Source organism: Pteropus medius, unplaced genomic scaffold (assembly GCF_902729225.1).
Source record: "Pteropus medius unplaced genomic scaffold, Ma_sr-lr_union100, whole genome shotgun sequence".
Classification (NCBI taxonomy): Eukaryota; Metazoa; Chordata; class Mammalia; order Chiroptera; family Pteropodidae; genus Pteropus; species Pteropus medius.
This window is the reverse complement of record NW_024341289.1, coordinates 1-15,281: the sequence shown is the minus strand read 5'-3', so window position 1 is coordinate 15,281 and position 15,281 is coordinate 1. Positions and strand designations below refer to the sequence as shown.

Sequence of the window (15,281 nt, the reverse complement as noted above, 5' to 3'; positions counted from 1 at the left end):
CAGAAGTACTTCCATGTACAAGGAAAATAAATATTAATATAACACAGCAGTGCACACGTAGGCCCATTGAAGTCTTTCAGACCTTGGTGTTCTAATCCTAGCAAGAGGCAAAGGCAGGGAGTAACCACCTCACCACCGTACAATGCCGCTCCACTTATTTAGAAGTATAAACTGGAATAGATAAAAGTTGGACCCCATAACCAATCATCAAGAGACTAAGTTGAAAAACATCATTTATTAGTCAGCCCCTGTTCTTCCAGCCAAACCTGAGTGCCTACAAAGTATTAGAGAAAGTTTCAGTCTCAGATCTTTGCTCCAAGAATTGAAATTTGTCATTCTTTTTCCATCCCTTCCCCCACAGCACCTGAACTCTCTTCCTACATTACGAGACTTCCGCACGCAGAGTCTTAGTGGGAGGCAGAGACGACCTCCCTCCATTAAAGTGGGAAACCCACTTTCCCAAACATTCTTGTAGCTGGACCTGGCATGAGGTCAGGCGACTACATGCCAGACTCTAACTCAGGACATGGTGACACAGAGGCTGGAACTGTGCAGAATGCATCTGGCAGTTAACAACATGCAGTTGCCAGAAGCAGCAGCGATAGCAATCTTAGCCCCGGGGTCCACTGTCCAGCATGAGGGATGCCAGTGGTGTGAGCAGTGACATCTGTGTCCAGCAGCAGGGGCAGTCATCCCTATGTGGGACCCCACCTTAGGCGGACTGCCGATCTGTTCCTGGCTGTGTAGCCTCGAGCTTGTTCTGTGAACTTCCCTAAAATAGTGTTAGACCCCACCATTATATACACGTATGTCTAAATTAGGAAAAACTGAGATTCCATCGTTTGCTTCAAGAAATCAATCTGGGGAACAGTGTCAGAGAGCAAGCATTCACAGATTTTATTATACTGTCCTGTGACTCACTTCCTAAATCTTTCACCTGCCTATAATCCCTTGTAGAGAAAACACGTAATTATCAACATCACATCTTAATTGACAATATGTATCCTCCCCTTTCTTTCCGAGGGGGAAAAAAAACCCACTTTTAAATTTGGTTTTAAGAGCCCTCCCCAACCTGAACTCTGTCACTGATCTCAGTGTTTCCCAATCTGGCTGAATCCCAGGATTGTTTGTGGGTTTTTTCAAAACACTCGGGACTCTGCCAGACCCACCATGTCAGAATTAGGCACAAGACCAAGAATCGCTTTTTTAACAAGCCCTGCATGTGAGGCTGTTGCACAGCCATGTGGGAATCCTGGTCTAGGTTCTTGCTACTAAAAGTGTGATCTGAAGACCAGCAGCATCAGCACCTTCTTAGAAATCCAGATTCACACCCTCTGCTCCAAACGTTCTGAGACGTAACAAAATGTCCAGGTAAATTCTGTGCACAGAAAACTTTGAAACTCCCTGGTCTATGTACTTTCTAGATGCAGAGCTAGAATTGTGCCATCTGCTCTCCATGTTGTGTGTGTGTGTGGGCGGGGGGGTCTGATTAGATCACTCAGCATGAGGAGAGGGGAATGGGGAGAGGCAGGGTTCGGTCCTGTCCATTTCTCTCATTTTCCCTTTTTTTTAAGGCACGGCAACCCTTGGTTGACTTCACAGGTTGCAAGGGCCTTGTCAGCTTACAATCCCTTATTTTTTATTTTTTTACATCTACAGCATTTGGTCTTCCTAGGTGGTCTCCCATCCAAGTACTAAACAGGCCCGACCCTGCTTAGCTTCTGAGATCAGATGGGATCAGGCTTGTTCAGGGTAGCATGGCCATAGACCATATCTATTTTATAGCCATCACTCCCTTGGTGACCTCAGCCATTCTCAAGGCTTTAAATATTATTTATATGTGTCTCTTGTATTTCTAACAGACATCTCAGCTCCAACCTCTCTTAAAATGAATGCCGTTGATAACCCCCTCAAATATGCTCTTTCCAGAGTCTTCTCCATCTTTGCTGATGGCAACTCCAACTTTCTAACTGTATCCTCTGAGATTTCTTGTATCCTTGACTCATACTCCACACTAACCCATAGGAAACTCTGTAAAGTGCATCTTCAGAATGTACTCAGAGCCCCACCACATCCACTATCTCTACCGCTCACCCTGCAGTTTCCTACTGCGTCCCTAGTGCCTCCTCTGACGTTTACCTCCTAAGTCTGTTCTCAGCACAACAGCCACAGCGATCTTTTTAAAGAAGTCATACCTGCCCCTCTTCTGTTCTAAACTGTCTTGTAACTCCCACCTCACTCAGAGCACAGGTCAGCACCCTCCTAACATCCTCCAGGTCCACGTGGTCTGGCCGTGCCTCTGTCTCATCTCCATTACTCTCTGTTGCAGCAGCACCAGCCCCCTCCCTCCTTCCAGAAACCACAGACACACTCCTGCCTGGGCCGTTCCCACTGCAGGTTCCCCTGCTTGGGAAGAACTTCCCTCAGGCAACCTCGTGCATAATTCTTCATGTCCTTCAAACCTTTCCTCAAGGTCATCTTCCCAGGGAGGCTCACAATGACCTCTCAAATCAAATCAGCCACCTTCCCTGTTCCCACACCCTGACACTCTAGATCTCCAGCCCCACTACAATTTCCCAACACTGATCCTCTTCTAACATAAACACCTTCCTTATTTACTGTGCTTTTAGTATATGGTCTGTCTCTTCCCACCTGAACATATGCTCCACAAGATGAGCAATTTTTTAAATTTTACTTCACTGATATTCCCCAGATGCAAAAATTGTGTCACATATCTGGCAACAACCATTGTCAGTTGAATGAATGACCAGTGTACAGCACCTCTTTATTTTAGAGACAGTATCTTTAGTAATATGGCCTCAGATCAAATGCTGTTTTGTGGCAGCTACAGCACAAAGTCCACTCACATTGGCATCAATGTCATCTCTACTTTTCTCACTAGAACTGCTCTTCCTTCCTTCCCCTCAACACTTCCTCCCACACCAACCCTCCTACACACCACAACACACAATTATATTTACCTCTTCAGAAAACAATGACCTTTGACTTATGGGTCCTATTTTTACAACCAAATAGAAATTGAAAGTAGACTCTCCTTTATAAATCTCTGAGTTTGGACTGGAGCCAGCACTAGAGCTAAGGGTGGGCAAGCAGAGCAGAATTACGACAGGAATTTATCTAAGATGAGAGATTACAAGGTCCCTTCTCTCTGCTAATTCTAAACGATTCTGGTTCCTTTGAGAGTTTGGTAAAAGTTGGAAAGAACAATCAAGTCATAGAAGGAGACAAGAGCAGGATAATCTGAAAATTCATCTCCTGATACCACAGACTCCTGTGTGCAGGGACCACTCGAAGCCTGGTGGGGACATTGAAAAGGAAAACACCTCCTGCTGATGACAGACAGGAGACACCATAAGGAAAATGACTCTAGGACTCCTAACAAGAACAAAAACAGTCATATTCCTCTGTGAAAACAAAGCAACGAACAAAAACAAACACCCAGAGGATGGGAGTGAGGGCCGGACCCAGGCCTTAGGCTAGGCTGACACAGCCACATGAAGCCCTCACTGCCCACAGTTCTGGAGATATTCTTTATTAGAATCATTTACAAGGCCTGGGTGATGTTTGAGCCCCTGTGATCACAAGTCCTGGTGGGACAAGCTTCTGCTGAAGAAAAAAGACAAAGGAGCAGAGAGGTGACACAGCTGAAGAGTGACCATGTCAAAGTCCACAATGCACTGAGCACCGACGGGGCACAGGCCTCATACATGTTTGATCCTCACAGCCTGTCCTGCAACAGCAAATACGAGAATCTGGAAAGTTCTCAGGGCTTCTATTTATTTTGTCTGTCAAAGTTAGGACTGTCTCTTTTAAAAACCCCATCAACCCTCCATGGCAAGAACTGAAAAACTTTCATATTTATATTATTCCAATAAGGCAGTGGGAAGTTGCAGCTCAGCGCAACATGAAATAAAGACAGGGACAGGAATGGCACAGCCTCTGCTGAACAGGAGAATGGATCAGGGAAGACACAAAGGTCAGTGTGGGGAGGGGGGTAGGTGGGCAGGAGGTGGGCCAGTCTCCCCACCTCCTCACATTATGCTGATAGGAACGCAGACACATTCAGATGCCCTTTGCAGAAAGAGAAATCAGAGGTTCTTCAAGTCACAAAGTGGGAGCATGAACAAATCTTGCATCACTCGTTCCGCCATAAAGCAACTGTCTCATGCTACAGAAAAAAATAATCACGAACAAATTCAGGTTAGTCACTGTATGTGGTGACATTCTCAACACTCCACCACATGCTCAAAATATCCCAAAGAATGCACATTCCCCAGTCCTGTCCCTTCTTCCCCAGCCCCTCGCCACTTTAGGCCACCCAGGGGTCTCACCTTTAGAAGCTGTGAGAGACACATCAGAGCCCTGGGCACTGTCACTGTCTGGGGTAGGACAAAACAGAATGTGGTCAGAACTCATAGGAGATGTGGCTAAAGGAGGAATTGTGGGGGTGGGTGAGCTCCCCCCATAGGCTCCCAACTACACTATCCCAAGGGTCTCAGGGATCACCCCCGGCCACCCGTCAACCGTACTCACTTGCAGCCTGAACGTAGATCCCTCCTTTTCCACCTGTGGGAAGAAAACATCTTGTGAGAAGCCAGGGAAGGGGGGCGGGGGCCATGAGGTGCTAAAGGAACCCCCTAGGCCTGGACCCCAGGGAAGTTTCCAGAACTGTGACTTCAGACCCAGGGCACAATGAGGAAACCTAAGGAACGTACATGTGGGGGAACTGGACCAACCACCCTCCTGGAGGTCTGTCCTCAGCAGAGACCTTCCCCTTTATCCTGTGACAGCTAGAAGTCAAGTCCCCATCACCAGAATCATCGAGGTGATAAATCTGTCCTTCATTTTTACACGTGCATTAATACAGAGCAAGTGTTAGCAGATGGGGCCCCAGGCTGGGAAAGAACGCGTGTGTGGATGGTACTTCCCATTAACGAGGCAGGACACACTCTACCTGGGGCTTGAAACCCCACAGTGGGACAAGAAAACTCGGACCCCACCCCTTCCCTACCTGAGCGCTTCCTCCTCCACATCACAGCTCCAAACACAGCTCCAAGGACCACAACTCCAAGGAGGACCAGGGCAGCAATGATGACCACATTGGGGATGGTGGCTGGAGGAGGAGGCTCTAGGAAGGGAACAGACGGTGATGATCCTGACTCCAGGGCCTCAGCCCCAACCCTGCTGAAGTCCTCAAGGGGCTCCCTGAGAAAAGGCGCTGTGCCCAGAGCCCCCTTCTTACCCCATCTCAGGGTGAGGGGCTTGGGCAGCCCCTCATGCTGCACGTGGCAGGTGTATCTCTGCTCCTCTCCAGAAGGCACCACCAGTGCCGCCCACTTCTGGAAGGACCCGGTCCCGTCGGGCCTGGTCTCCACGAGCTCCATTTCCTGGGTCTGGTCCTCTCCGTCATGCTGCCAGGTCAGGGTGATTTCCTCAGGGTAGAAGCTCAGGGCCCAGCACCTCAGGGTGACCTCACGGTCAGAGATGGGGTGGTGGGTCACCTGTGTCTTTGGAGGGTCTGAGGAGAAGGGTCAGAAAATTCAGGAACTTTACATCCCTCATGGGACACTCCACCAGTGCTCTGTGACCATGCTGAGAATGCTCAGGACAAATGGGGTGGGAGAAGGGAGCATAAAACCCAGACACCACACTGGACGTAGGTATCTGGGATAATCTCCTACTGTTTAGAAAGTTCTAGAATTAGGCTGAGACAGGCCAGGGTCAGAGATAGGTCTCTGAAGGGGAGAGAAGAGATTCCTGGTCCTGACCTGGGTGGGGGCCAAGTGACTCAGAAAAGCTAGAGTCAGACCTCAAAGCCACTGGGTGTGGGGCAGCGAACATGGCCTGAGAGAAAAAGCCCCCAGGGTTCTCAGAGCAGCTGCCACAGTCAAAGGGAACCGCTTGTTGACCAGTTATTCCCGAGACAGTCTCCCCTTCCTTCCCCCAAAGACAGCACCCCTCATTGTCCCTGAGGGAAGGTGGGCCCTCTGGGCGAGCCGCCCTCTGGTACCGGATCTGAAAACCCACACGGACTCATTTTCCCGACCCGCAGGAGGCGGGTGCTCTGGTCCCACTTTCCTCCATCCTTGGAGGAGCCCCCGGCCCCCGAGGGAGAGGGGAGGCCCCGCGGCCCCTCGCACCTGCGCGCAGCAGCGTCTCCCTGCCGTTCTCCAGGTATGTGCGGAGCCAGTCCACGCACCTGCCCTCCAGGTAGGCCCTCCAGCTCTCCGCCATACGGGCCTCCTCCCGCTTGTGCCGGGTGTTCTGAGCCGCCAGGCCGGCCGCGGTCCAGGAGCGCAGGTCCTCGTTCAGCGCGATGTAATCCGCGCCGTCGTAGGCGTCTTGAAAGTACCCGCGGAGGAGGCGCCCGTCCGGCCCCACGTCGCAGCCGTACATCCAGCTGCAAGGTGTGAGACCCTGTCCCCGCCCCGCGTCAGCCCCGCGTCAGCCCCGCGTCAGCCCCGCGTCAGCCCCGCGTCAGCCCCGCGTCAGCCCCGCGTCAGCCCCGCCGCAGCGTCCGGACCCAAACTGAAAGCGAAACCCGGGGAGTCCCCGCCGGCTCCTCCCGGGCGGGTCCCGCAGCCTCGGGGCGAAGCGCGGGCCCGGACTCTCGGGCGACCCCGGCCTGTCCGTGGGGACGGGGGTCGGGACCGGGCCCCAGGCGCGTCGCTCACCGGCCTCGCTCTGGTTGTAGTAGCCGCGCAGGGTTTTCAGGCCCACTCGGAATTCCTGTGCGCTGTCCCGGTAGATCTGGGTGTTCCGGTCCCGATACTGCGGGTCCTGCTGCTCCACCAGGTCCATCCACGGCGCCCGCGGCTCCTCCCTCGGACTCGCGGCGTCGCTGTCGAACCGCACGAACTGCGTGTCGTCCACGTAGCCGACGGCGACGAAGCGGGGCTCCCCGCTCCCGGGCCGGGACCAGGCGGTGTAGAAATACCTCAGGGAGTGGAGGCCTGCGGGGCGGAGAGACGAGGGGGCGCGGGGAGCGGGGGGGCGCGGGACGGTCAGGACGGGACGGGGGTTCTGGGCCTGGGCGGTGGGGACGCGTCTTCCCCGGGTCCTGCGTCCCCGCCGGGCGGTCCCCTCGCTCCTGCCCCGCAGAGGCCGTTCCCTCCCGACCCCGCACTCACCCGCCCAGGTCTCGGTCAGGGCCAGGGCCCCCGAGAGCAGCAGGAGGAGGGTTCGGGGCCCCATGACCTGCATCTTCGGAGTCTGGGGAGACTCTGCGTCGGGGCGGGGCCGTGGAGACCTTATAAACGGGCGGCGACACTGATTGGCTTCTCTAGAAACCAGACGCGCAATGGGACTGGGAACTGGGGCCGCGTCATGAGTATCCAGACCGGAGGACCCGACACAGGTTGTGAGAGGGAGAAGTGAAACCTCGGGGAGGTGGGGACTCCCCGACACTGAGCTTCCCCGCCCCAGACACCGCCCTGGCGTCTGAGACCCTGAGAGCCACGCCCTGGGGACCTGGGACTTTGCCCTGACCGCTCCTCCTTCACCGACAGCTCTTTGTCACCCTGTCTCCCTGAGTCCTGGCCCAGGAGCTGTGTGAGGAAACCAGGGAGAGACCCCAGGCGGGGACGGGCCCCTTTGCCTCCTCTCCTCTTCCCGGAGCCCTTCTCCCTGAAATGTTCTCTCTGCCTCCCGCCCTTTGCCTCTCCCTTGGACTCTTCTAGAAAGCTCAGCCCCAGGGAACTTGATGCCTAAGAGTGAGCTTGCCCTGGGAACGAAGGTGGACAGGGGGTTTTGCTTTCATCCTGGAGAAGTTGTGCCTGAAAACACCAGCCAGAGATTCTCACAGTGACCAGTCTCCTTGTTGTCTATGAACCAGGGTGAGTAACACAATCTTGAAAACCCCTGATCCTCAGGAAGCTAATCTGTGAAAGAAAAGATTGGGCCCCCTGGTCCGGATAGATATGTGAGCACTGTGCTCAGACTCACAAAGCTCCTAAGTCTTAACTTTCCCAAACAGCATGTCTGTGACTCCAGGTTTTTGTACTGTAAACCGAGCTGCATTCCACAGTCCAGAGTCTGTCTGTGTGAGTCCCCCACATCCTCAACACAAAAAAAGACTTGGAAGCAATTTGTTACAGTGTATTTCAACCAGCAGCATGTACAGCCTCAGAGTTCCAAGTGTTCAGTGCAGTTACAATGTCCTTCACTAGTGCTCCTGCATAGCCTATTTTTTAGAAATAATCCACATCTAAGTGGTGTGCATATTTTATCGGGACATATTGTTATTTTTTAAACTGATTAACATAAGGAGGCAATTAGTTTTTAGGCAGGTCCACAGAACAACCTGCTAGGCTCTAGATCGTTTATTAAAGATCTTTAAAAGCACATATTTAAATCTCAGAGTTCCACTGCTGTAGAATTCTTTGCTTCTGCTGCACTTTCTCACCTGCCACTTCTCCAGCCCTTCCCTCTGTCTCCTTCATCCCCAGGACCTCTTCCCCTCTTAGTCTCCACCACCCTCTCACTCCTGATTGTGGCACTAGTGCTACCCCCCTACATGCCACCCAAAACCTATTGTCCCCACAAGGATCAGAGATCCTGCTAATGTGACTCAGGATGTACCTGCCATTTCTTCACCAAAACCCTCCAATGGCTTTGTCTCTCTGTGGGAAGTCTCTAGAATATAAGGCATGTAAGCTCAGGGGCTTTAGGCTACTTAGGTCAAAGTTGCCTCCCAGGCATATAAAGCCATTCCTGACAGATAGTAGGCATTAAGTTAATTGTCAGTAAATGATGATCGTATTAAAATTTAATTATATCACACAAAAATCATAAAATAAAAAATACAAAAAAGTTCAGAAAGATTTTATTACGGGTAACTAGCGTGCATATCAATTCATAAATTCATCCCAGTGAAATAAAATGCCATATGCTTATTCGTTGCACAGTTGAGTCTGTGTATTAGTTTTCTATTCTTGCAGAAGATATGTCCACAATTTAGTGGCTCAGAACAACTCCCAATTATTTGCTCAAAGTTCCTTAGTCAGAAATCCAAGCGTGGTGTGAATGGGTGCTCTGGTTAGGGTGTCACAAAGCCGTGTTCTCATCCTGAGCTCAGGGTCCTCCTCAAAGCTTAAGTAGAGACAGTTGGCCAAATTCAGTTTCTTCCAGTTGTCCATCTGAGGTCCCATTTCCTTGACAACTGTCAGCGAGGAAATGCCAGGGGATAGCTGCCCCTATCACCTAGTGGCCAGCAGTCTTTGCCACGTGGCCCTGCATTTTCAAAGCCTTCAGTGGAGAAATGCCTCACATTGAATCCCTCTCACACTTGGAATCTCTGCTCAGGAAGAACCCCAATCAGCACTCACCTGATCAGGACAGTCCCACCCAGGACAGCCCACCCAGGACAGCCCCCTCCTTCTAATCTTAAAGTCAACTGACGGAGAACTTAGTGACATGTGCAAAATCCCTTCCCAGCAACACCCACATTAGTGTCTAATTGGATGAATGACTGGAAGTGAATAACGAGGGTTGTTATTAGGGACCTGTTCTTCCTCTTGTGTTTGATTGGGTCATGGTTAGAAATCAAAGTACAAGTAAATAGAGTGCTGTGAATGGTAATAAAATGCATCCTGCCTGTTAGCCATGGAAATTCTTAAATCTTAAAACCAAATAACATTGTTAATATCTTATAATTAATTTAGAGCAAATGAAAATTAAAATGCAATATTTCATTCTCTCTTTAAACACTGTATCAGTTAGGTACTGCAGCATAACAAATTATACAGAATGTAGCAACTCAAAATAACAAATGTGTACTTTCTCCCACAGTTCCCCAGGGTCAGGAATCTGGCAGAGGTTTACCTGAGCGCTTCTGGCCAGGGCCTCTCTCAAGGTTGCTGTCAAGTTGTCAGCCAGGGCTACATCATCTGAAGGCTTAACTGGGGCTGGAGGACTCACACAAAACATGACTTACTGTTTGAAGAAGCTGTTGGAAGAAGCCTCATTTCTACCTGGGCGGTCTCAGGAGGCCTCCATTCCTAGCCATGTGGACTTTCCATAAGGCAGAAAATGACCAAGCAGCTTCTTTCTTCAGAGAAAGTGATCAGAGAGAGAGAGCAAGCAAGATGCAAACTGCAGTGTTTTCTGTCCTAGACTCAGAGTCACACACCATCACATTAGCCTTACTCTGTCAGTTAGAAGTGAGTCATTAAATGCAGCCCACACTCAAGAGGAGGGAATTACTGCACCTCTGGAAAGGAGGAGTGTCAAAGAACTTACACACATGTTAAAACCCAAATTAAAATTAATTAATGTTTCAGGATTTTGTAAGTCACTGTTTCCTTTTTCTGATTATTTTTCTTTAATGCTTTACATTTCACTTTTGGAAAGCCATGGGTAAAAGTCTGAAACAGAGAAAGGAGATACATCAAATTTTGTGCTTCTCAAAATTACCTTTAGTGATAATGTTTCATTCAATAAGTTGCAACAAAGTTGAGAACCTATAGTTAGCTAGACCAAATAGTTCCAAGATGTGGGTGCCTTAACAAGAATGTCTTTAAAATAATAACTATCTTTGTTTCTCATTAGAAGTTTCAAATTTAGTTTGTTAAGAATGTCAACCAGAGGGTAGAGAGGGAGGGAGAAAAGGGGAGGTAGATGGAGTAAAAGGGGTCAAATATGTGGTGCCAGAAAGAAAGCTAACTATGGGCGGTAAACACCCAATGCGATATGTATATATACCTTACTGTTAAATTGTACACCTGAAACTTACTGGATTTTGTTAACCAATGTCACTATAATAATAATTTTTAAAATGTCAAAAATATTAGCAAAACTGCCAGTTTTCTTATTCAACATCATCTTCAAAAACATTTGCGTGATGAAATTACTTTTCAGTTAGAAAAATGTGAACCTCATGCCTCAGTCTATACACCTAGCTTAGCACCATGACAACAGTTTTGGCGTGATGCAGTAGGCAGAGGTGTTTAACTCCAATTGAGGAACAAAATGTCCAAAACTGGCTGTCCAGTTGGCATCCTAGAGCAAATTTCACATCTTTCACCATGCTTTTGAATGAGATTTGGTAGAAGTGATTTGGACACCAACGTGATGCTAAAAAGCACTGTTAATATGTGCCTCTAAAGTTTGTTTTAAACAGCTCTCTTGTGTTTTCCATTTACACTTTCTAGTCCGTCACTGGTTTTCCCTTTATAATATTTTCAAGTTTACTTACATTGACCAACAGTGTGCTTTTCCACTTCTGTAAAGGTATTTAATTTAGTTGTATGTGAGGTTAAATGTAAATAACACATCAAATCACAAGATAGAATTACTTGCACATCAGATTGAAGGCTGTATACCAGAATATATAGAGAGTGAAGGATCATTTGACCTATTTCTAACCAATGCCATTTTCTATGACATCCCGGTCCTCTCTCTGACATGGCTCGTAATAATTGGTTGTGGATTTGTTCCAGTGTGAGTAGTTCTTGCTAAGTACTCTTACGATACACTTTGGTATTTTGTTTTCTCTTTCTTTTCACTTTCCTTTTTAAAAAATGAGCCAGGAATAGCTCACAAGCCACAGTTTGAAAAGTGTCAGTTTGAGGAATTATGATCAATTAACTACCTGGGCATCCACCACTGCTGTCAGAAACGAACTAGGAAGCCCCCATGAGGGCCCCTCAGTCCCATCCCCCAGGTGTAACTTCTATCCTGAGTCTTGTGTTTACCATTCCCTTGAGTTTCTCTAAAGATTTTACAGTAAGTGTGTCTGTCCCCAAACCAAACATTGTTTAGTTTCGCGTGCTTTTGAACTTCCTGTACAGTGAACTCTTGCTGCATGGACTCTTCTGAGACTCAGCATTATGTAGGGAGTTGCCCCTCATGTGTGAGGTTGTTGTTCATTCATTTTTACTGTTGAAGTCTTATATTTTAAAATTATACCACAACTTTGTTATTTTCCTACTGATGCCTATGTTGTTATTCCAATTTTTACTGTGAACATTAGTGCACATGTCTCCTGGGGCACAAGGCAAAAAATTCTCCAGAGAACGCTTAGGAGTAGGACTGCTGGGCTATACATGGTGTGTCTTTAACTGTACTCGATAATGCTCATTTGATTTCCAATGTGCTTGTGCCCATTTAAACTTTATACAGGACTGTATAAAACTTTCTGTTGCTGATGTGTTTGTTCTGGGGGAAAAAAAAAAAACGAAAAAACCCAACAACCCTCAGTTGAATGAAAGAATTAAGAATTGAACACCACTGACTTGGTTGCAATCAGCCCAGGCATAATTTTTCAGATACTATTAATAATGTTTTTTATTTAATTATATTCCATATACCTTGGCATTATACTTGTAGCACATAGGTCCAGATAATGCTTCCTTTTAGCATAACCACATAGTCATTTTATATGCTTTCATGCTTCCATAATAAAAAGGAGAAAGGGAAAGAGGGAAGGAAGAAGGGGTACAAGAGAATAAAAGAGAACAGGAGGAGAGGAACTGGAAATAGTGAGTGCAGAGAATTTCAGCATGCGAGGAAATAAAAGAGCTGTAGATAAATAAAAACAAAAGAGTTTTATTAGTTATCTATTGCTGTGTAGCAAACTTCCCCAAAATTCGGTGGCTTAGAACAACAAACATCTATTAACTCAAACAGATAATACAAAGACAAGCAAAATGGAGCAGATGCTAATGGGATAAGGTGGATAAAGAGAAGGATTTTACAAGATGGAATAAGTAACAGGTCCTTGGTATACAGATAAAAATGATTTTGTTCCTCAATGTCCTCCAAGACCTCCCCAGACGCCAGGCACCCGGGTGTCCTGCTAGAATTGAGAGTGTTACCAATTTCTCATGTATCCTTCCTGAGAAAATTTATACGAATTTTGTTATTGTCGCTACAGCAAGGAGTATTACAAAAAGAGAGGGAGAGTGTGCACCTAAGAAAATGTTTATTTTCAGTTTTCCTGGGTGTTGGCATCAAAGACCTGAAGAAAGGTGTGGCAGTGGGGAGATGGAAACCTCAGAGATGGCACAAGTTTCCTGAGCTCTCCTCTCCTTCAATTCCTGTCCCATCTTGATCTTGATACCTGTGGAGTCCAGCGCTGCTGGGAAGCTTCTTCATGCCCCCATTGATGCCCAGCCTTCCGGTCAGCCACCTCTGACCAGTTTACAGCCCGGACCCTCCCATGCTGCTCCTTCAGCATCCACGTGCAGCGCTGCAGCGCCCCCGTGTGGCCACACGGCTGAGGACGGAAGACCGTCTCCCCTTTCTCGGCTCAGTCAAGCAGTGTCAACTTCCTCATGTTCTAGTGATCAAAACTAGTCACAGATCCAAGGGGAGGGGTCACATTGCAGAAGAGCATATGGAGTGGGAGATATTGTTGAGGCCGTCTTTGGAAAAGGAAACCTTCACAGTATGTTAGAAGCGATAGGAATTACAGAGAAAACATAATTCACAGGAGATGATCAATGCCAGGTGATGGGAGAGGCGGCACTTTTAAATAGGGTGGTCAGGGTGAGCCTCATAAAATGTGTAAGCAGACTTGAAGGAGCTGAGAAACTGAGCCATGCAGTATTTGAAGGACGGACGTTCTTGGGGAGCCCTCTCACATACCCAGGGCTCCGCACGGGGCAGGCACTAAAACTGCAGTGGGAATGGAGGCGGATGCACTGATGGGCAGACTGGTGGGGCAGGGGGCTTTGGGGCCACGGACTCTCCTTCCTGCTCTGGATTAGGAAGTCCTGGCGCTGGGGGAGGGAGAAGGCACCAACAAGTGGAGGACTAGGAGAGGAGGGAGGGAGCAGAGGTGGGAAGCCCACGCTGTCCTTGTGCTGTTGCTCTCCTATATCCAGTGCTCCCTCAGGTTGTGGTGACTGACAGGTAGGACCCTGAGGGCAATCACACTGTGAGAGGCCGAGTATTTATCTCTTTACCTGCCAACAACATGCTGACCTGGCTGCATGAAGGAAAGCTGCTGACTGGACTCAGGATTCAGGGGGACCGATGGAACGGGAGGAGGACAAGACACTTCCGTGACGGACAGCTACGGGTGTCCTGCCCAGAGAGGAGCTGAGACACATCTGCTTGGGGGAGCACCTGGACTTGAAAGGCACCTCAGAGTGACCTGGGGTGAGGTGCTGTCGGAGCACAAGGGTGAAGGTGACAGTGGATCTCATCCACACCCTGCCATGCTCTCTGCCTCTGCACCCAAGGCCCTTCTCCTCCCTCCTAAATGGAGACAGGCAATGTCCTCAGTCGCTCCTTGATCACACCTCACTCATTTAGAAGTCCTTCCTGCTCTAACCTCCTTCATTCCTGCTGCACCTTCTCCACAGCCCTGGGCTGACCTCTCCTCTGCCCTCCAGTGGCAGGAGTGGCTCACTCCCCACTGAGCAGCAGGCTCTAGGTGAGAGGCTGGGTTCTAGCTGAAGTGGAGAGAAGGACAGGCTCCTGGGCCAGGGGTTGGGGAGGGAGAATGGGCACAGCCCGAGAAGCTGAAGGGTTGGGGGAGGTGATGGAGGAAGCTGTTTCCACACCATCATTTTTCTCTCCTTTTTCTCCAAGGGAGCCATCCTTCCTTCCCCCAGGCCCAGGGACATGGAAAGAGCAGCATCATGGGGACTCCTAAGAGAAAGTAAAATAAAAGTGTTACTCTCTGGTTGCTTATTCCTCTTACAATGCTGGCCAATGTGTGTGGTATGTGTTACACTGAGATTTTTTTTTTCACCAAATTCTAGAATATCTAGATTTGGAAAGACTTTCTGAACTTGGAAGAGTTCATTTAGGGAAGTCTTCACATAGAAGGGAATAATATTAAAGATATCCTAATGCTTGGGGCCTTTTGACAAATGATTTCAAGAAAGGGTTAAAATATTCATGGAGAAGTAACCATCAAAATTTGACTATTAAAGACTACAAAATAAATTATGATGTGAAGTCAAAATAACTTGTTTTGTAAAATCTTTACTTGAAATAATTTCCTTCTTAGAGAAAACTTGCAGGTACAATACCAAAAAAATCTACCGTTTCCCAGACAGTTTGCCATGGTTGCTGTATACATAATGATTTGAGAGCAAGTTGCATGTATCACTGCCCCTATACTGCAAAACACATCAGTCAGTCTCCTAAGAACAAGAACATTTCTTTCATCATCAGAGCACAGTAATCAAAATCAGGAAAAGAAACATTGACTCAATACTACTGTCTCTATTCAAATTTCCCAAACTGTCACAGTAATATTATTTATAGACATTTTTATCCAGTCCTGGATTTAATCCAGGAACATG

At 48.2% G+C, this 15,281-nt stretch overlaps 1 long non-coding RNA gene and 2 pseudogenes across 2 annotated transcripts; 1 reads left to right on the top strand and 2 right to left on the bottom strand.

Moving 5' to 3' along the window:
- Positions 1-1,650: 1,650 nt before the first annotated feature.
- Positions 1,651-1,769, bottom strand: LOC120592624 (uncharacterized; annotated as a pseudogene).
- Positions 1,770-2,751: 982 nt separating this feature from the next.
- On the bottom strand, positions 2,752-7,313 carry LOC120592608 (HLA class I histocompatibility antigen, B alpha chain-like; annotated as a pseudogene). Its single transcript, XR_005650164.1, has 8 exons — positions 7,152-7,313; positions 6,696-6,974; positions 6,162-6,438; positions 5,264-5,539; positions 5,033-5,149; positions 4,555-4,587; positions 4,353-4,400; positions 2,752-4,189 (listed from the first exon to the last, which is right to left on the bottom strand). The product of XR_005650164.1 is annotated as an HLA class I histocompatibility antigen, B alpha chain-like (transcript).
- Positions 7,314-7,384: 71 nt separating this feature from the next.
- On the top strand, positions 7,385-10,311 carry LOC120592619 (uncharacterized). The gene is made up of 2 exons (XR_005650165.1): positions 7,385-7,856; positions 9,811-10,311. It is a non-coding gene; the product is annotated as an uncharacterized LOC120592619 (long non-coding RNA).
- Positions 10,312-15,281: the final 4,970 nt, after the last annotated feature.